The sequence below is a fragment of the Ovis aries genome, chromosome 2 (genome assembly GCF_016772045.2).
Source record: "Ovis aries strain OAR_USU_Benz2616 breed Rambouillet chromosome 2, ARS-UI_Ramb_v3.0, whole genome shotgun sequence".
Lineage (NCBI taxonomy): Eukaryota > Metazoa > Chordata > Mammalia > Artiodactyla > Bovidae > Ovis > Ovis aries.
Window position 1 is genome coordinate 193,706,618 of NC_056055.1, and position 21,730 is coordinate 193,728,347.

General features: G+C 39.0%; 1 long non-coding RNA gene across 1 annotated transcript; it reads right to left on the minus strand.

The window, feature by feature from the left end:
* Nucleotides 1–821: 821 nt before the first annotated feature.
* Nucleotides 822–16,164, minus strand: LOC132659225 (uncharacterized). The gene is made up of 3 exons (XR_009599376.1): nt 16,014–16,164; nt 11,944–12,055; nt 822–8,918 (listed from the first exon to the last, which is right to left on the minus strand). It is a non-coding gene; the product is annotated as an uncharacterized LOC132659225 (long non-coding RNA).
* Between the last annotated feature and the right edge of the window lie 5,566 nt (nt 16,165–21,730).

Sequence of the window (21,730 nt, forward strand, 5' to 3'; positions counted from 1 at the left end):
AGAGATAAAGGGTAAATATAGACAGTAGAAAAATACTTTGTGTGGTTATGACTGAGGTGAACTAGAATGAGAAATGCTTGGACTATCTAAGTTGTTTTCATAGATTTCAAATAGCACTATGTATCAGAAATGCTTTTGGCTGCAAGTAACACAAACTGAATTATAGTGACAGTGGTGGTTAATTTTATGTGTTAACTAGGCTGGGACTTGGTACTCAGGTATTTGGTCAAATATCATTCTAGATGTTCCTGTGTTTTTGGATGAGGTTAACATTTAAATTGGTAGACTTTGAGTAAAACACATTGCCCTTCATAATACGGGTGAGCTTCATCCAGTCAGTTGAAGGCTTTAATAAAAGCAAGCCTGACCTCACCCAAGCATCTGTCAGCAGATGTCCTTTAGACCTGAACTATAGCATCAACTTTTCCTTGGGTCTTCAGTCTGCTGACACATCCTACAGTTTTGGGCTTGCCAGTCTCTATAATCATATGAACTGATTCCTTAAATCTCTTTTTATCAGATAAACCCACACTAGGGGACAGTCTACGAATAACTCACCAATACTGTTCAAAAATACAAAAGATAAGGAGAGAATGGAGGAACTGTTCAAAGTTAAAGGAGACTAAAGAGACAGACGTCTGTGATGCTAGACTGAATAGTGAATGAGAAAAAGGACACTGGTGAAACAACTGAAAAAGTTTAAGGCCTATAGATTAGACAATAGAGTTATACTGGTGTTAGTTTCCTGATTTTGATCATTGTGCTTTGGATATGTAAATATGTTAACATTTAGGGAAATCAAGGCAAACGGTAGACAGGAATTTTTTGTACATTTATTATATATTTTTATTGACAGTCTAAAATTATCTCAAAGTGAACATTAAAAAAATACTTAAAAATAAAAGAGAATAAAGAAATGAAGATAAACAGAAAATTATTTGAAAGAACACAATAAATACAAAAGATAGGCAAAGAAAATAGAATGTATGGATAATATGAGAATCTTTCTGAAATTAAAGACTTGAAACTAAATATTTAAAGCACATATCATCTACACTTAGAATACTGACCTGTGATAGTCAACACCAAGACATGTCACTCGCTCTAAAGAAAATGAAAATATCCTCTGAGTATCCAGAAAAGAAAAAGTATATAATTTATAAGGAAAAAAATTAGATTATTATACATCTCGACACTAATGCTCTATGTGAGAAAACTATGAAGCAACAAATTTAAGATCTTCAAGGAAACAAGTGTGAATCAAAGATTTCTTAAAATTCAGCATAACTTTCAAGTATAATGGGCACAGATCTCAGGGAATATTGTTTCCATGATTCCTCCTGTGAAATCTTCCAGAAAATGTGCTTCAGACAACAAAATAACTAGACAGATATTGACTGACATAAGGATTGTTGGTGAACATTAAGTAGAGACATGAAAGTGTAGTCGCTCAGTCATGTCCAGCTCTTCGCGACCCTATGGACTGTAGCCTGCCAGGTTCCTCTGTCCATAGAATTCTCCAGGCAAGAATAGTGGCATGGGGAGCCTTTCCCTTCTCCAGGGGATCTTTCTGACCCAGGGATTGAACCAAGGTCTCCCACATTGCATGCAGATTCTTTATCATCTGAGCCACCAGAGAAGCCCCATTATGTTCAACAGTCCCCTAGGACTAAGACGGCTAAATACTAACAGAGAATGCTTAGAGCTATATCCTCTGATAGTATAGATATTGTACAGCTGTTTAAAAGTGGAGATGAGAGTATTTTCAGTTATCATATTGCTGTTCATCTTATCTTCATCTATCCTGAGACGATGAGGTGTATAAGACAAATAACTAATCATTAAGATATTTAGGTCATCTTTTTCGTCCCTGAGAACAATTCTATCATCTCCTTTATCTCTGGTTCCTTGAGAATCAGGATTTTTGATATGGAAGAAAAAAGATACTAAAGTAATAGAGAAGAGGTTAAGTAAAAGCTTGGTGTTTTCATAACTGAATTGGAACTTTCATTATAAACACATGAGGTACTTGATCTTATTTTATCCTTGGATATGTCCACGCAAAATTCTTTGCAATGACCTACAATCTAACACCCTCCACAATCTAACACCCAGATTGTGGTCTTGCAGTACCATGTTTCACTACAAGAGACTCTGTCTCCTTGGAGAAATGACTGGTTCTGGATATAAGGCAGAAAATGAATAAGATGACTCTTGGAACCCCTTGTCACACCAGATGGCAAGGAAGCTATCAGACACTACTTGGGACGTGTCTAAAAGAGTTGGAGTCAACCTGAAGAGGTAGAAACTTTTGAGTGCATAATGATAACTATACGGATTGAAGTATATTAAATACATTTATATCCATGGTTTCACAAAAATATGAAAAGTAATTACTCCTTTTGGAGGATGATAGAAAGTCAAATCATTATCTTGAAAACTGGCAAGTATAGCTGAAGAACTAAATATTTATCCCTCTTTTCCTGTATGAATTATATCACAGTACAACCAAATAGTGGGTGTGGGGAAGTGTCTCTTTATGGAAGTATTCTAATGAATAAATCAAATATTTATAGAACTAGAATGTCACAATTTGCTATAGGTATTAAATGTTAACAGTTTCTAAAATGAGGAAAAGAATGACAATCATATGCTATGTGCCTCCATAGTCTTCAAAAATACCACCTATATATATTTGCCAAGGGGATGGAACCAGAATCTGACCTTGTCTCTGGATTTATCATTTAATTTTCAGGAAATATAGAGACCAGAAGAATAAATCAGGATAGTGGTTACTTATGGGGAGGAGAGTGTTTGTGATTGGGTTGGGACACACTAAAGGGCTTCCTGGGGTGACTGGTAAAGTTCTTTTCAGAACCTTGGAGACCTTTGTTTTATAATAATTCAGTAAGCCATACATTTAAATTGTGTGGTTTTCTACATTAGTGTTTTATTTTATAGTAAAATTAAAGAGGAGATGAAGAAAAAGAAAAAATATAAAACCACCCCAAAATTAAGTGAATTTTTCCATTGCTGTTAGTTTGGGAAGGCTGTGTCTCACAGAGGTCACGGGTTGATTAGACATAGCAAACTTACTTCTAGGGGACTTTGGGTTAAGTGTCCTCCAATTTATTGTAACCTTTCATGAACAGTAGGTTTATTTTTTTTTAAATCAGTAAACAGAACAGTAATAAGCTTTGTCCCTATTCACCCAGAAGTGATGAGAAAATAGAGTTATATGTTTTCTCTAGCAAAAGCATAGCTTGATGTTACCTAAAACATCTTTGTACTTTATCAGGGCAATAAATTTCTATGAATCAGTTAGGCAGCATGACAAGATATATGACTCTGAATTGTTTATTTATGCTACCTACTAAGTCCTATTATTTAGGTAGAATCTTTTAGACATGTTGATGCTTGCATTTACAGGCACTTCAAGACATTTTCTTGCATACTGAAGATGATAAATGTTTGGTTTGTAAAATGTAAGTGAATAAATTACAGTAACATTAAATTGCACTATGAGTATTCAAACAGCTAAATCTAGACTGTGAACTTATATGCTGTTTATAGATTTAAAGCAGGAAGACCTTCATCAGGAATATCCTAGACTTCTGCTTTCTCTGTTAATTTCCTACATCCTCTCATGCCTTTAAATAAACTGATGACTCCAAAATGTATATCTGTAGCCTATACCTCTCCCTGAACTCCAGGTATATATTCCAATAGCCTACGGAAAAGCTTTACTTGATAAATAGGCATCTCAAACTTATGTCCCAGAACAAATTCCTGATTTCCACATCCACAGAATTTTTCTACCCACAGTTTTCCTGTCTCAATAAATGTCTACTTCTCTCTTCTACTTGCCATAGTCCCAGATCTTGGGGTCATCCTTGGTACCCGTCTTTTGCATCCCACGGCCAATCCATTATCAAATCCTTCCAACTCTACTTTCAAAATATATTCAGAAATTTGTTTCTTATGACATGCACCACTACCACTGTGGATCAAGCTGCCATTTTCTTTATTTCAATATGAATTCAAACATGTAAAAATTGCCAAAATGGTTATAAAGAGCTACTGCACACTGATTATCCAGATTTACCAATGTTACACATTTTTCTTCAATTCCTTTATATTTCACTCATTTCCCTTTTCTTGCCTCTCCCAAACACATAAACATAACACAGACACACACACTATATACATGTAATTTATTCTGAAATGTAATCATTTGATTAAGGTGGTTTCTACCTGGTTTTTCTGTGTTAATTCAGTTCAGTTCAGTTCAGTCACAAAGTCGTGTCCAACTCTTTGTGACCCCATGAATTGCAGCACGCCAGGCCTCCCTGTCCATCACCAACTCCCGGAGTTCACTCAGACTCACGTCCATCGAGTCAGTGATGCCATCCAGCCATCTCATCCTCTATTGTCCCCTTTTCCTCCCTCCTTCAGTTTTTCCCAGCATCAGGGTCTTTTCAAGTGAGTCATTTCTTTGCATCAGGTGGCCAAAGTACTGGAGTTTCAGCTTCAGTATCAGTCCTTCCAATGAATATTCAGGACTGATTTCCTTTAGGATGGACTGGTTGGATCTGCTTGTAGTCCAAGGGACTCTCAAGAGTCTTCTCCAACACCACAGTTCAAAAGCATCAATTCTTCAGTGCTCAGCTTTCTTTAAAGTCCAGCTCTCATGTCCATACATGACCACTGGAAAAACCATAGCCTTGACTAGACAGAACTTTGTTGGCAAAGTAATGTCTCTACTTTTTAATATGCTGTCTCAGTTGGTCATTAACTTTCCCTCCAAGGAGTAAGCGACTTTTAATTTCAAGGCTGCAGTCACCATCTGCAGTGATTTTGGAGCCCCCCAAAATAAAATCTGTCAGTGTTTCATCATCTATTTGCCATGAAGTGATGGGACCAGATGGTATGATCTTAGTTTTCTGAATGTTGAGTTTTAAGCCAACTTTTTCACTCTCCTCTTTCACTTTCATCAAGAGGCTCTTTAGTTCTTCCTTTCTTCACTTTCTTTGCTTACTGCCATAAGGGTGGTGTTATCTGCATATCTGAGGTTATTGATATTTCTCCTGGCAGTCTTGATTCCAGCTTGTGCTTCATCTAATCCAGTGTTTCTCATGATATACTCTGCCTATAACTTAATTAAGGAGGGTGACACTATACAGCTTCGACATACTCCTTTCCCTGTTTAGAACCAGTCTGTGGTTCCATGTCCAGTTCTAATTGTTACTTCCTGACCTGCATACAGATTTCTTAAGAGGCAGGTCAGGTGGTCTAGTATTCCCATCCCTTGAAGAATTTTCCACAGTTTGTGGTGATCCACACAGTCAAAGGCTTTGGCATATTCAATAAAGAAGAAATAGATGTTTTTCTGGAAATCTCTTGCTTTTTCAATAATCCAGTGGATATTGGCAATTTAATCTCTGGTTCCTGTGCCTTTTCTAAAACCAGCTTGAACATCTGGAAGTTCACGGTTCACGTATTGCTGAAGCTTGGCTTGGAGAATTTTGAGCATGACTTTACTAGCGTGTGAGATGAATGCAATTGTGTAGTAGTTTGAGCATTCTCTGGCATTGCCTTTCTTTGGAATTAGAATGAAAACTGACCTTTTCCAGTCCTGTGGGCACTGCTGAGTTTTCCAACTTTGCTGACATATTGAGTGCAGCACTTTCACAGCATCATCTTTTAGGATTTTGAAATAGGATCTTGAAGGTCACAGACTCTTTTTTTCTGCTATTCCAGTCTATAGGTAAGCCTATCTAGTGACCATCTGTGATAGTCACAGATTTCATTTGTGATATTATGCTTTTCAGTGTAGAACTTTATAATCTTTTTCATAGTTCTCATTTTTACTGTTGAGATTCACCAAGAGTAATGGCTACTTTTGCTTTAAATCACTGAATACACTTATAATAGCTGCTTTAGAGGTCTTGTTCATTAATTCCACTATCGGATCATCTTGGGCATCTATTGATTGTTTTTATTCTTGACCTTGTGTCACATTTTTCTCTTCCTTTACATGTCTAGTAATTAGGATTTCAAGCTGAACATTGTGGATTATATATCTTGGAGAATCTTGGATTTTGTTATCCAGTTATTTTATGATAATTTACTTGGCTAAACTTAAACTCCAAACTCTGCCTCCCCTTCTGTGAGCAATAGTTAAAATTTCTGATCAGTTCTTATAGTCTTCTTCCTATTGTTTTCCTCTGAACTTTTTTACCCCATATGTTTGTAGTCCAGGATTCCACCAAGAAGTTGAATGGAATTTATATGCAGAATTTTGGGATCCCCGTGCCGTGGCATCTTTTTTTTTCCTGAGATTTCTTTGCTCAATTTCCAGCTGCTCTCATAGCCTCTATATTCTGTCTGATTCTTCAAACCAGTAAGACTGCTTTCTGAGTGAATTCTAGCTGCCCTGTGTTACATGGACTGGAGCTTGCTGTCCAGTGAAAACCCACAATCTACTTAGTGTGATTCCTTTCTTAAAAGGGTTGTATTCTCTCCAATTTCCCCCTGCTTCTGATCAATTGACAGTGCCCTAAAATTCTTTGAAAATCTTTTGTTCAGAGTTTATAACTATTATCTGTGAAAGGTTTAATCGATACATGTTCCTCTGCCATTCTCAGAACCAGAACCTGCCATCATTTCTTACCTAGAGTATAGCAATGGCCATCTCATGGGCCTCCTTGCCCCAGCTATTACCCTTTCAGCCTGTTTTCTTTTGAGAAGTCTAAAGTATCCTTTTAACATTGAAGTCATCTCATTTCACTTTCATGGTCAGAACCCTCTATTTATTTCTCACCTCATTCAAGTAAAAGCAAAATTCTCTGCAATGACCTACAAAGCCCTCTACCATCTGGCCTCTCATTGTCTCTCTATCTCATGTTCTGCTCCAGGAACACTTGCCTCCTTGCTGTGCTCAGTTCAGTTCAGTTGCTCAGTCGTGTCCAACTATTTGCAACCCCATGAATCGCAACATGCCAGGCCTACCTGTCCATCACCGACTCCCAGAGTTCACTTAGACTCACGTCCATCGAGTCAGTGATGCCATCCAGCCATCTTATCCTCTGTCGTCCCCTCCTCCTGTCCCCAACCCCTCCCAGCATCAGAGTCTTTTCCAATGAGTCAACTCTTCGCATGAGGTGGCCAAAGTACTGGAGTTTCAGCTTCAACATCAGTCCTTCCAAAGAATACCCAGGGCTGATCTCCTTTAGAATGGACAGATTGGATCTCCTTGCAGTCCAAGGGACTCTCAAGAGTCTTCTCCAACACCACAGTTCAAAAGCATCAATTCTTCAGGGCTCAGCTTTCTTTATAGTCCAACTCTCACATCCATACATGACCACTGGAAAAACCATAGCCTTGACTAGGTGGACCCTTGTTGGCAAAGTAATGTCTCTGCTTTTGAATATGCTATCTAGGTTGGTCATAACTTTTCTTCCAAGGAGTAAGCGTCTTTTAATTCATGGCTGCAGTCACCATCTGTAGTGATTTTGGAGCCCCCCAAAATAAAGTCTGACACTGTTTCCACTGTTTTCCCATCCATTTCCCATGAAGTGATGGGACCAGATGCCATAATCTTCGTTTTCTGAATGTTGAGCTTTAAGCCAACTTTTTCACTCTCTCTTTCACTTTCATCAAGAGGCTTTTTAGTTCCTCTTCACTTTCTGCCATAAGGGTGGTGTCATCTGCATATCTGAGGTTATTGATATTTCTCCCAGCAATCTTGATTCCAGCTTGGGCTTCTTCCAGCCCAGCGTTTCTCATGATGTACTCTGCATAGAAGTTAAATAAGCAGGTGACAATATACAGTGTATATTGTATATGTACAATATGGAAGTGCGTACAATAAAGGAGTATGTATATTGATGTACTCCTTTTCCTATTTGGAACCAGTCTGTTGTTTCATGTGCTAGTACACAGTAAATACACTCCTATCTCAGGGCATTAGTCCTGGCTATACCCTCTGCCTCAAAGGCTGTTCCTTCAGGTATCCACCTTGCATATTCCTTCATTTCTTCTTTCAGGTCTGGTTCAAACATCACCTTCTCAGTGAGGCCCTGACCACTGACGTAAGCATGCAGTCCCTTCTCTTCCCCTCTTTCCATTTCTTATCTGTTTTCCTTAGTATATTTTCTTCATAATACTTATCACCATCTAAAATATTTTCATTTGACCCTTTTGTTTATTTTCTACTTCTACTGGAAAAAATGAGCTCCTCAAAGGCAAGAGTTTTTGTCTCTTCTGTTCATTGCTGCCTCCACAATGTCAGAACAGTACCTAGTAGTTAAGAACTGCTCATTGGACATTGTTAAAAGGAGACCGAATAAGTTTGGATCATCCTCCTTTGCAGGTAGGTCTTTACTTAAACAGATTTACTGATGAAGTTTGATTTCTCCTAACTAGGGATCAGGTGATATGGTAGGTCTACCAACCTCTTACTGTAAGATAAACCTATGTTCTTTCAGTTCTGGATATGAAGAACAGCAGTAATGCATAGCATTTTACCTAAAGACCTGTCTAAACTTTTAATTTGTATGGTAGTTTAGACTCAGTGTAATACAAAACTCAAAGGCTTTGGTGTTGGACAAAAGCACTCTGGGCTACTTAGCACCTCTGAGCCTCAGTTTTCTTACCTGGAAGTGGGATAATGACCTTTGCCTAGATTTATTAGTTGAGATTAGGTGAGTTTGAGTGACAGAAAAATCCAAAATAATGAAGAATCGAACAAGGTAAAAGTTCATTTCTCTCTCATATATAGTCTGGAGGTTGGTCCAGAGCAGGTATAGCACTCCATGCCATTAAGGACTCATTTCATCATGTGACTCCGTCCATAGCAGCCTGAAGTTCCAGGGTGGCTGCTCCTGCTCCAGCTTCTGTATCTACTCTCCAGCTAACTGCAAGAAGAGAAGAAGCAGAGTCTCAAAGTCTACCACAACACATTTATCCCAATAATCAGAATGTAGATAAATACACATATAATGTAGTGTTTATTTTGGAGGCTATCAGGCCACTTGAAAATGCTATTAACCGTGGCAAAAGGGAAGAATGAATGCTACAGGGCAAATGGTAGCCTGCCATTCTAGCTAACTGTAAAGATTAAATGATTGCCAAGAATCATGATATCCTGAAAGCACTTAAACTATTAACTATCTTCTCCCTTTCCTGCACTAAGTCATCTCTTGGCCTTTCCCTTTTAAGAAAATGAACATTCTTTAATCCTTTTCTTCTGGTTCTTGTTTATTACACATTAATTTTTTGTAATCAGTAGTTGCTTTATTTTTGAAGTATAGTTGATTTACAACATCATATTAGTTTCAGTTATATGATTTCTTGCACAATTCTGCTGTAGTTTTCTAAGCCTCCTCCAACTCTCACAGGCAGAGATGAAATCTAATCAAACCAATCTAAATAGAGTTATTCCAGGTCACATTAAGCCACTGTTGCCCATTCTTGGTCAGATCTGTCGTCCCTATGCGTGCATGCTAAATTGTTTCAGTCATGTTCAACTCTTCGCGACCCTATAGACTGTAGCCCACCAGGCTCCTTTGTCCATGGGATTCTCCAGCAAGAATACTGGAATGGGTTGCAGGCCCTCCCTCCTGGAGATCTTCCCCACCGAGGGATCGAACCCATGTCTCTTATGTCTCCAGCATTGGCAGATGTGTTCTTTAACACTAGCACCACCTCATCCTGATAGCAGTTCCTTGATTGCTGTCTTGATTGCTGGTTTTCAAGAGGTATCCTTCAGATCCTCAGAATTCCTTGGAATCAGATGTAGTAAGACAGAGTTACAGTATTTTATTTGTATTTGTTCTTATGCCGTTAGCTCTTTTCTCAGTACTCTATGTAAATTGAAGTTCTAAGGGGTAACTCTCCACCTCTAAATGATCAATGCTTTTATTTCAAGTAAAGGAAATCTTCGTTCAAATAAAATCTTATAAATACACCCCGAAAAGACTGAAGCACAACTGTACTGATTGAAGCAAGACTGGGGCCATAGGCAAGTAACTGGTCAAGATCATCTCTTAACTCATTGAAAATCAGTTAGTAGAGGATGAATGGTACTGATTATGAAAAGGAGTTTGGAAGGAAGTGAATATTCTTGTTCACCTTGGTAACTCTGGCTATAAACTGAGGCCTGGTTGCCTACCATCTCAACCTAATCCATGATAGGCCATGCCAATACTTCCCTTGGACTCTGTCACAAGAAGAAGCAGAAGAAGCAGATTTAAAATGTCCCCACTTGGTCATGGTGTATGATCTTTTTAATGTGTTTTTGGATTCTGATTGCTAGAATTTTGTTGAGGATTTTTGCATCTATGTTCATCAGTAATATTGGCCCATAGTGAGAAGACTCTTGAGAGTCCCTTGGACTGCAAGGAGATCCAACCAGTCCATTCTGAAAGAGATCAACCCTGGGATTTCTTTGGAAGGAATGATGCTAAAGCTGAAACTCCAGTACTTTGGCCACCTCATGAGAAGAGCTGACTCATTGGAAAAGACTCTGATGCTGGGAGAGACTGGGGGCAGGAAGAGAAGGGGATGACGGAGGATGAGATGGCTGGATGGCATCATGGACTCGAAGGATGTGAGTCTGAGTGAACTCCAGGTGTTGGTGATGGACAGGGAGGCCTGGCGTGCTGCGATTTATGGGGTTGCAAAGAGTTGGACACGACTGAGCGACTGAACTGAACTGAACTGAACTTTCTTTTTTTGTGGCATCTTTGTCAGGTTTTGGTATTAGGGCGATGGTGGCCTCAGAGAATGAGTTGGGAAGTTTACCTTCCTCCACAATTTTCTGGAAGAGTTTGAGTAAGATAGGTGTTAGCTCTTCTCTAAATTTTTGGTAGAATTCAGCTGTGAAGCCGTCTGGACCTGGGCTTTTGTTTGCTGGGAGATTTCTGATTACAGTTTCAATTTCCGTGCTTGTGATGGGTCTGTTAAGATTTTCTATTTTTTCCTGGTTCAGATTTGGAGAGTTGTACTTTTCTAAGAATTTGTCCATTTCTTCCACTTTGTCCATTTTATTGGCATATAATTGCTGATAGTAAGTAGTCTCTTATGATCCTTTGTATTTCTGTGTTGTCTGTTGTGATCTCTTCATTTTCATTTCTAATTTTATTGATTTGATTTATCTCCCTTTGTTTCTTGATGAGTCTGGCTAATGGTTTGTCAATTTTATTTATCCTTTCAAAGAACCAGCTTTTGGCTTTGTTGATTTTTGCTATGGTCTCTTTTGTTTCTTTTGCATTTATTTCTGCCCTAATTTTTAAGATTTCTTCCCTTCTACTAACTCTGGGGTTCTCCATTTCTTCCTTTTCTAGTTGCTTTAGGTATCCAGTTGGGTTATTTATTTGACTTTTTTCTTGTTTCTTGAGGTATGCCTGTATTGCTATGAACTTTACCCTTAGCACTGCTTTTACAGTGTCCCACAAGTTTTGGGTTGCTGTGTTTTCATTTTCATTCGTTTCTATGCATATTTTGATTTCTTTTTTGATTTCTTCTGTGATTTGTTGGTTATTCAGCAGTGTGTTGTTCAGCCTCCATATGTTGGCATTTTTAATAGTTTTTCTCCTGTAATTGAGATCTATCTTACTGCATTGTGGTCAGAAAAGATGCTTGGAGTGATTTCAATTTTTTGAATTTACCAAGGCTAGATTTATGGTCCAGGATGTGATCTATCCTGGAGAAGGTTCTGTGTGCACTTGAGAAAAAGGTGAAATTCATTGTTTTGGGGTGAAATGTCCTATACATATCAATTCAGTCTAACTGGTCTATTGTATCATTTAAAGTTTGTGTTTCCTTGTTAATTTTCTGTTTAGTTGATCTATCCATAGGTGTGAGTGGGGTATTAAAGTCTCCCACTATTGTTTTGTTATTGTTAATTTCCCCTTTCATACTTGTTAGCATTTGTCTTACATATTGTGGTGCTCCTATGTTGGGTGCATAATTGTTATATCTTCTTCTTGGATTGATCCTTTAATCATTATGTAGTGGGCTTTATCCCAGGGATGCAAGGATTCTTCAATATCTATAAATCAGCAATGTAATACACCACATTAACAAATTGAAAAATAAAAGCCATATGATTATCTCAATAGATGCAGAGAAAGCCTTTGACAAAATTCAACACCCATTTATGATAAAAACTCTCCAGAAAGCAGGAATAGAAGGAACATACCTCAACATAATAAAAGCTATATATGACAAACCCACAGCAAAAATTATCCTCAATGGTGAAAAATTGAAAGTATTTCCCCTAAAATCAGGAACAAGACAAGGGTGCCCACTTTCACCATTACTATTCAACATAGTTCTGGAAGTTTTGGCCACAGCAATCAGAGCAGAAAAAGAAATAAAAGGAATCCAAATTGGAAAAGAAGAAGTAAAACTCTCACTGTTTGCAGATGACATGATCCTCTACATAGAAAACCCTAAAGACTCCACCAGAAAATTACTAGAGCTAATCAAAGAGTATAGTCAAGTTGCAGGATATAAAATCAACAGAAATCTCTTGCATTCCTATACACTAATAATGAGAAAATAGAGAAATTAAGGAAACAATTCCATTCACCATTGCAATGAAAAGAATAAAATACTTAGGAATATATCTACCTAAATAAACTAAAGACCTATATATAGAAAACTATAAAACACTGATGAAAGAAATCAAAGAGGACACTAATAGATGGAGAAATATACCATGTTCGTGGATCAGAAGAATCAATATAGTGAAAATGAGTATACTACCCAAAGCAATCTATAGATTCAATGCAATCCCTATCAAGCTACCAATGGTATTTTTCAAAGAGCTAGAACAAATAATTTCACAATTTGTATGGAAATACAAAAAACCTCAAATAGCCAAAGCAATCTTGAGAAAGAAGAATGGAACTGGAGGAATCAACCTGCCTGACTTCAGGTAGGTTCAGGTACCATACTTGAAGACAGTATGGTACCGGCACAAAGACAGAAATATAGATCAATGGAACAAAATAGAAAGCCCAGAGATAAATCCACATGCCCATGGACACCTTATCTTTGACAAAGGAGGCAAGAATATACAATGGATTAAAGACAATCTCTCTAACAAGTGGTGCTGGGAAAACTAGACAACCACTTGTAAAAGAATGAAACTAGAACACTTTCTAACACCATACACAAAAATAAACTCAAAATGGATTAAAGATCTAAATGTAAGACCAGAAACTATAAAACTCCTAGAGGAGAACATAGACAAAACACTCTCCGACATACATCACAGCAGGATCCTCTATGACCCACCTCCCAGAATATTAGAAATAAAAGCAAAAATAAACAGATGGGACCTAATTAAACTTAAAAGCTTCTGCACAACAAAGGAAACTATAAGCAAGGTGAAAAGACAGCCTTCACAATGGGAGAAAAAAATAGCAAATGAAACAACTGACAAACAACTAATCTCAAAAATATACAAGCAACTCCTGCAGCTCAATTCTAGAAAGATAAACGACCCAATCAAAAAATGGGCCAAAGAACTAAATAGACATTTCTCCAAAGAAGACATACAGATGGCTAACAAACACATGAAAAGATGCTCAACATCACTCATTATCAGAGAAATGCAAATCAAAACCACAATGAGGTACCATTCAAGCCAGTCAGAATGGCTGTGATCCGAAAGTCTACAAGCAACAAATGCTGGAGAAGTTGTGGAGAAAAGGGAACCCTCCTACACTGTTGGTGGGAATGCAAACTAGTACAGTCACTATGGAGAATAGTGTGGAGATTCCTTGAAAAACTGGAAATAGAACTGCCTTATGACCCAGCAATCCCACTGCTGGGCACACACACTAAGGAAACCAGAATGGAAAGAGACATGTGTACCCCAATGTTCATTGGAGCACTGTTTGTAATAGCCAGGACATGGAAGCAACCTAGATGTCCATCAGCAGATGAATGGATAAGAAAGCTGTGGTACATATACACAATGGAGTATTAGCCATTAAAATGAATACATTTGAATCAGTTCTAATGAGATGGATGAAACTGGAGTCTATTATACAGAGTGAAATAAGTCAGAAAGAAAAACACCAATACAGTATACTAATGTATAGACACAGATGTATAGAATAGTCTTTTGGACTCTGTGGGAGAGGGCGAGGGTGGGATGATTTGGGAGAATGACATTGAAACATGTATAATATCATATATGAAATGAATAGCCAGTCCAGGTTCGATGCATGATACTGGATGCTTGGGGCTGGTGCACTGAGATGACCCAGAGGGATGGTATGTGGAGGGAGGAGGGAGGGGGGTTCAGGATGGGGAACACGTGTATACCTGTGGCAGATTCATGTTGATGTATGGCAAAACCAATACAATATTGTAAAGTAATTAACCTCCAATTAAAATAAATAAATTTATTTATTTTTTAAAAAAAGTCCCCAAACTGATCCACAAATTATAAATAAAAGATAAACATACAAACTCTCATCAGGCTTTCAGTGTGCTGGGAGCCCAAGGGCAGAGTGGGGTGAGGAGAGTGAGATCAGTGAGCTCCCCACCCCAGAACAAATAATAAATCAATCTGATTTCCCAATCATTTCCTTTCCTGCACCCCAACATAGCACTGCCTTTTGCTCTTCATTTTTCTCACTACCATCTTCTGCATTAGACCTTCTAGTTCCTAGACTCTCCCTGAGTTCTCAAAAGCTGTCTTTCCTGTGTTTTGTCAAAAATGTTGTTCTGACTTTTGCTTGACATGCCTCCTTCTTGTTTATATGCTGAGAGCAGTGGTTCTCACATGAGGGCAGTTTTCTCCCTCAGGGGACATTGGGCAAGGTCTGGAGATATTTTTGGTGGTGTCACTGGGGCAAGGGAGTGGGGTACCACTGGCATCTATTGGGTCAAGTTACAAATGCTCTAAACATCCTACTATAAACATCTTACTATGTGTGGTGAGCCCCCACAACAAGGATTGGTCTGGCCCCAGATGTCAGCAGCGTCAAAGCTAAGAAGCCCTAGCTAATGCATATATTCTCTACAGGACAGTAAACTCAATTTTACAATGGCTCAAACCTACCTGACAAAATCTTATTCCTTAGTTACTTAGTGTTTAATTTCCTAGGAAGAGGGGTAGCAATTAATGTCTTCAAAGGATCCTTATGAGAAAAACAATGGAAGAGAGTTGAGAAACACTTAGCCTAATGTTGGGAATCTTTCAAGGTGAAGAATCAGTGCATCAAGCCTTTACACAAAGCACAGAGTTGCAATTCAGCAGAAGCTGGTTCCTGGCATTGATACATAGCAACCTCCTAGAATTAAACATGAGTCTAAGATAGATGGGTCCTGATTTTCCTGGCAAGAAGGGCAGGCAGGCCAACCATCAGTGATCCAATCCTTCTTTGAGAAAAGCACATATTCTTTCAGATGCCCCAAAGGCATCTTAAAATGTTTTAGGCCAGTAATTTACTTAATGACACCCAGTGACCTAGAAGAATTAATGTGCCTTTAAATGATGAGTTTTTATGGCTTCCTTGAAGGCCCTAATTTATTCGGTAGTTGAACTCTGTAATGTAGGAAACACAGGCAAGAGTTTTAAGAGCATCCCATTCCTACCACTGAAAAAACACTGCTCATTTGAGTTAGCATATTTCTTTATGCTTAAAGGTATTGCAACTATTAAAAAGGCTTGAAATCACATTCCTTCTCTGAAGGTCAAAAGCAAGCATATCTTGCTGAGACATTTTTTTTTTCCTTGCCCAGAATATTAGAAATGCTATAAAAATGACTCATATATATAATTCCAGACTCTGGGCCAATAAATTCTGTTTCCTCTAACCAGTTACTATTTTTTTATTATTAATACAAATTTTTATCAGACCTGTTGAAACCCTTGCGATATTACACTTTTACTAAGAGAAAAATAGAAGATATGTGAAATTCAGCAGACTGTCACTCTGATACTCTTTCTTTCAAGGCTGTCTGTTTTCTCCAAGCTCTTGTACCTTGTACTTGGGAGCAGTTCCAGAAGATGGTTTGCTCAAGAAGAGGAGACTCCAAGGAACTTCCAAGGGTGGAGCCCACAGCAGCGGCTGGCCTAGGATAGGTGAGGAGGCAAAACTACTTTTCATATCAGAAAATACTCTCTCCACTTTTGAGGACAAAGTCTGGGGCTTTGTTGATCAGAGTAATTAAGTGGAGGTCAGTCCAGGAATGTGGCCTTCTTGGTGGACACAGCTGCAGAAGACTCTGGGAAGAAAGGCTTCTTGCTTCCTGTAACTGTGGGTTGTTCCGCTGGGACTTCCTGTCACAGGCAGTCCTGAGGGCGCCAACCATTCCCCCCACCCCCCAAGTTTTTCCGCCTACCAGTTTCTCTCATCTTTAAACAAAAGAATAAGGGGGAGAATGAGCTCATTGAAATTGATGCCAAAAAGATATTTTACAGCAGAACTACTTTATAAATGAATTCACATGTCTCAAAACATTTTTTTACTAAGTAATTTTAGTTATAGCTTAAAAAATAAAATTAGGAATAGGAAAGAGAGGAAGGCCTTTATGAAGCCAAAATAGAAGTCTTATTGGATTCAGTTTCTAAATTAGAGTCCCTGGGTTCAACACTTACTGTGACAATATAGGACAGAACCATTGAGTTTACGCGCACTCAGTATTTTCATTTTAAACCTGGTCTGGCGTACCAACAGAGGAAATTATCTTGGCACCATGAAAGCTTGCATTTTAGAGTCCTTTGAGAATGATTTAATTGAGTTTATGGTACTTTATATTTTTAATTTTAGTGTCACAATCATCAATGTTTATTTAATAGTACATAGAATGTGTATTGTTTTTGTTAAGCAAACAAATGATATAAGGACCTAGAATAACCATTCCACAAGCCAAATGCAGTGGCTTGAATAAAATGAACATACAATTTTGTAGGCTCAGCCCTCTCACTTCCCAGTCAAGTGCAATGATGAGAAATTTAAGTTTTATATGGATCATACATAAAAAGAACTGTTCTGGCACCAAGTCTTGAAGCTGCTGATAATAATACCTGAAGGATGTGTGCATGTCACCAGTTTTCAAATACTTTCTTCACATATATTACCTCATTTGATTTTCTCAGCCATCCGTCAGGTGGGCCTGGCACACATGTAGTAGATATGGATCCCACTGTCTAGAAACCTATTAATTTCTGACTCTGGGTTAGTGGAAGCCAACTTTTGTGGCTCTGCTAGCACTCAATTTCCAAAATGCACCCCTTCCAGGTAGTAGAATCACAAGCACACCTTCACTGAGCAAGTCACAAAAAGCCTCTTCATTCAGGTAAAGAGCTTGGGGCTCAGAGAACACATAGATTTCAGCCAGCCTGCACCCCCACCCCTCAGCTCAAGCACTTTTCTGTAAGCAACCAATACATGTGTGTGCAGTAGTCCTGATAGCTTTCGCCTTTCCTGGGCCTCTCCCCCATCCCATGTGGATAGGTGGATGCTTTGAATTTCTAAGACCTCAGGAAGGAGAGATGGGAGAGCAGGGGAGCAGCTCTGGTTGCCACTGTGCTTTCCATTGCTTTTATATGCATCTCACCTGCAGGGCTGGAGGCTCGCTGCTGTTTCTATTACATATTGGGAGCATGGGAACCCTTGCTCAGAAGCCTGTGATCCCTTCCCAGGATTCACCATGCAGCCATTTCCCCACAGAACTTCTGCAGAGAGCAGCCTCAGCTTGTGGTTCTCTCTCAGAGCTCACCTCTCTCTCCATTGCTCATTCTCTTTTGTCTTCTCTCTCACTTTGTCTTCTTCCTCTCCATAAGCTGGCTAAGAGGTCCTCTCTGAGTCTGGCGAAAGAGAGGAAGAGGAGAGAAGGGTTTTTGTAAGATAAAGTCAGATCTTTCTCTAAGCTACTTCTGATCTGGCGATATAATTAACATCAAGATAACCCTGTATGTCAGCCCCGCACTCAGGCCCCATCCCAGGGGCCCCTGCTCCTTAGTGAGAGGAAATGCTGGCATCTAGTCGAGGTCACATGCAGAATCTCACCCAAGGTGTTGGAAGACAACACACTGTCTGTCTCCCAGAAATGCTGCTCTGGCTTGACAGCCAGCAGGGCTTCCCTGGACCCATGCAGGTAGTAAGGGAACCCCTTCCCCTCCTGCAGGGGAACCAGGCTGTGGGAGGTTTGGGACATCCGGACAGCATGGTGCAGGGTCACCTTCTCCTGTCCTACCCCTAGCACCTTGGCCAGACAAAGGTACTTACGGATCCCCGTGTTCAGCTACTTGGTCTTTTTATTATCTGCTCTGGAGAAGGAAATGGCAACCCACTCCAGTACTCTTGCCTGGAAAATCCCATGGACTGAGAAGCCTGGTAGGCTACAGTCCATAGGGTCACAAAGAGTCAGACACGACTGAGTGACTTCACTTTCTCTCCTTCTACAAGCCTACCCAGAGACCATGAGAACAGGGCTGACTTCCGGACCGCCTTGAAAAGAAGGAAGGAAAAAGGAAAGGATACAAAGTGGGGAAAATTATCTACCCACAATTACTATTTTTGTTTTAATGGAAAATAAACTACTGTGAAGGATAGAACCTTCACAGACTGAGGCCAGACTCTTTTACATCATAGTATGATAAATTGAGTCAGGTATCAAAATAATTCCAAAGGCAAAGAATGAGCCAAGGTTGCCTATGTTTTGAATTAACTATTAGATCCATGTGGTAGAGGATAAGAATTGAGTTGCTCCATTTTTTTGTTTTGTGCTCCACTGGGTAAAAGATCCCTTGGGAGTAAAGGAGTCCAGCCCTTGATGAGATCTCAGACAGGCTGTCAGGCAGAGAGATTCTCTGGGAAGACCAAAACTAACCAGCTAACCTGGATGTGTAAACGTGCTCCCTCACTGTGCTTTCCCATATGTTGAACACATTGAAAAGTATGATATTCTTGAAAGAGCCGCTTTGATGTTCTATTTTTCTTAATGGAGAGAGTGATGTATGCATTGGATTTCTTAGGAAAGCTTAGAATCTGGGTAGGGATTGGGGGAGTAGTGGTGGTGATGGTGGTGGGAGGGGACAGGAAAGTGACATCTTCAAGGAAAAAGCACCACTATGGAGGCAGGGTGGGGGTGGAGGTGGGTGAAGGTTGAATAGAATTAACCAGGACAAGAGTTTAAGGGAGAGAGAAAAAAATAAAAGAATAAGCATATGAAAGGCCTGTAGGTGAGAAGACATGGCTTGTTGAAAGAACTGAAAGTATTTTGTTTTTCCTGGAGCAGAAAATGCATGGTCAGGATAAGGAAAATGGCATGGGGGAAAATTTGTTGTTGTTGTTGTTGAGTTGCTCAGTTGTGTCCAACTCTTCATGACCCCATGGACTGCAGCATGCCAGGCTTCCCTGTTCTTCACCATCTCCCAGAGTTTGCTCAGACTCCTGTGCATTGAGTTGGTGATGCCATCCAACCATCTCGTCCTCTTAAAATTGGAAAATTAAGGAGGAAAAGTTACCAGAGGTGAAACTGACTGTATATAGCAAAAAAAACCAAAACAAAACAAAAAAAAAAACAAACAAATAACAGTGGCTAAAATAAGATAAGCAGTTGTTTTTCTCATGGAACAAGTAAGAAGTGGGTGATGTTCTTTGAGTGATGTTCTTTGGGTGATGTTCTTTGGGTGACTTGTAATCATCAAGGCCAAGATCTCAATATGCCTCTTGTCCCTTTTTCATGGCTCTAGCCCATGCTTCCACTTTTCAGGAAAAAAGGCAAAAATAGTTCATATTTATTGAATCTGACCTTTAAAAGTTTTTCTGGAAGCCCAGAAAACTCTCCAAAACTTCAACTTAGTCTAATTATCTAGAACTATCCAGACATCATAGAAGAAGACATCACAGAAAAATGTTGGGATTCACTTTCAGTGGATATATTTGATTCATATTTTCAATTTTCTGAACTAATCACTGTGGCCAGTGCACTGATTGGCCAAATCCAAGTCCTTATTTTGTTATTCCTGAACTACAGCAGGAATTTCTTTTGAATTACATCCTGCCAGGCCCCTGTTCAAGAGACTTCAAAGACTTTCCATGACCTGGAGGCCAGCATTCAAGACTCTACTCCAGTGTGCCATCAATTAAATTCAACAAAAATATTTTGGGTAGCTACCCCAGGTAGATAGCCTAGACTAGTCCATGCTGTTAAATGAGCACAATGATTTCCATGTCCATGCCTAATCCCCCGCTTCCCTCAGTCATCCTGTGCATCTCATTTCCTTGAATCCACTGTGTCTTTCAGAACTTTGCTCAAGTCCATCCTGCACATTAACTTATGAGGGTTCCCTCCTCCTTTTAATTCACAAAACTCATTGTCCAACGTCAATGACAATTAGAAATGGACTACCTTGTTGCTACTTGGTTTTTATAATGTTATTGAGCACTTGTCCTAAGTTTCCATATAACCATGTACTATCCCATGTTTACATTTTCTGCATATAATAAAACCTTCAGATATGCTGAATGTTGAAGGAAGAAAACCAGAGAACGAATGAAAGGTTACAACTTGACTGCTCCAAAAGCATGCATTGCAGTTTTAAGATCATTATGAAGCTTTCTAGAGTAGAATTTGTCCCTTGACCTCAGAACTATGTGAATCAGATTTCCATTGAGAATGAATCCAGATACCCTGTGGGGACTTAATCTGTTACATCTCCAGATTCTTCCACATATTTATTATGAATAATTTCTTCTGTAGATAGAGAAATTGATTTCACAGAGCCTCAAAATAAATTTTAGCCAGGTGCTGATAACATAGGAGACTCATCAAGTTAGTATCTGTCCAAACAAAAGAAGCATATGTAATTGCTGGAATTGTTTGAAATAAAAGAAATTCAGATTGTACAGTTACTGTTCAATTCTGATGCACAATAAGATATGTTCAGAAAAGTAACACTTGATTGCTAAGTATAACTATACCTAAATAGTAGTCAAATTTTCTAAGAAAGCCTCATAAAACTCTGGAGAGTTAATCTGGAACATAGCAAAAAATTCAAGTTAGACTTATGTTGTGTCAGTAATCAATCCAGCTTTGCAGTGTGATTTTCAAAATACATAAAGGGGTCTTTGACTTTTCAGTAAAAGTGATGAACACTTAAAACTTGTGACTGTATTTGATTTATCTATGGAAACAATGATTAAGTGCAAGGTGGGTGCATGAGGTTTGCTCTTTTGATAAGGCATTTGAAGAGGAATTAAAATTCTTTCCTAGGTCTGCTGGCACTGAGTATACATATGAACGTGACTTTAAGTACAAAAAAAATCACAGTCATGAATAATGCCTGGAATAATCTTTTCAAAATAGAAAGTATTTTGCCTTCCTACTTCAGATAACTTTTGTTCAATAAGACTAGCCTACACACTAAAAATTAATGTCAAAATCTTTCATAATGTGAATTAATCTCAGCATCTGTAGCTTTTTCTCAAATTAGCTCTTTCTCAAATGAGACTCTTTTCCATCCTTTCTGCCTCTCGATAGCAGTTTGAGGCCCAGGATTACCAGGTCCTGTTAGCAGCATAAAGTAGTGCAGACAACCTTAGGCCTCTCCCCTAGGGTCAGTGCTCACTTCTACTCCTGCTCTTTGCTTGCACAACTTGTGAATCCTGACTCTAGACTGATCACCTGTCTCATCACCACACCCCATGTCTACACATGTGCCAGGAAACACTTATCCTCCTGCTTTAGC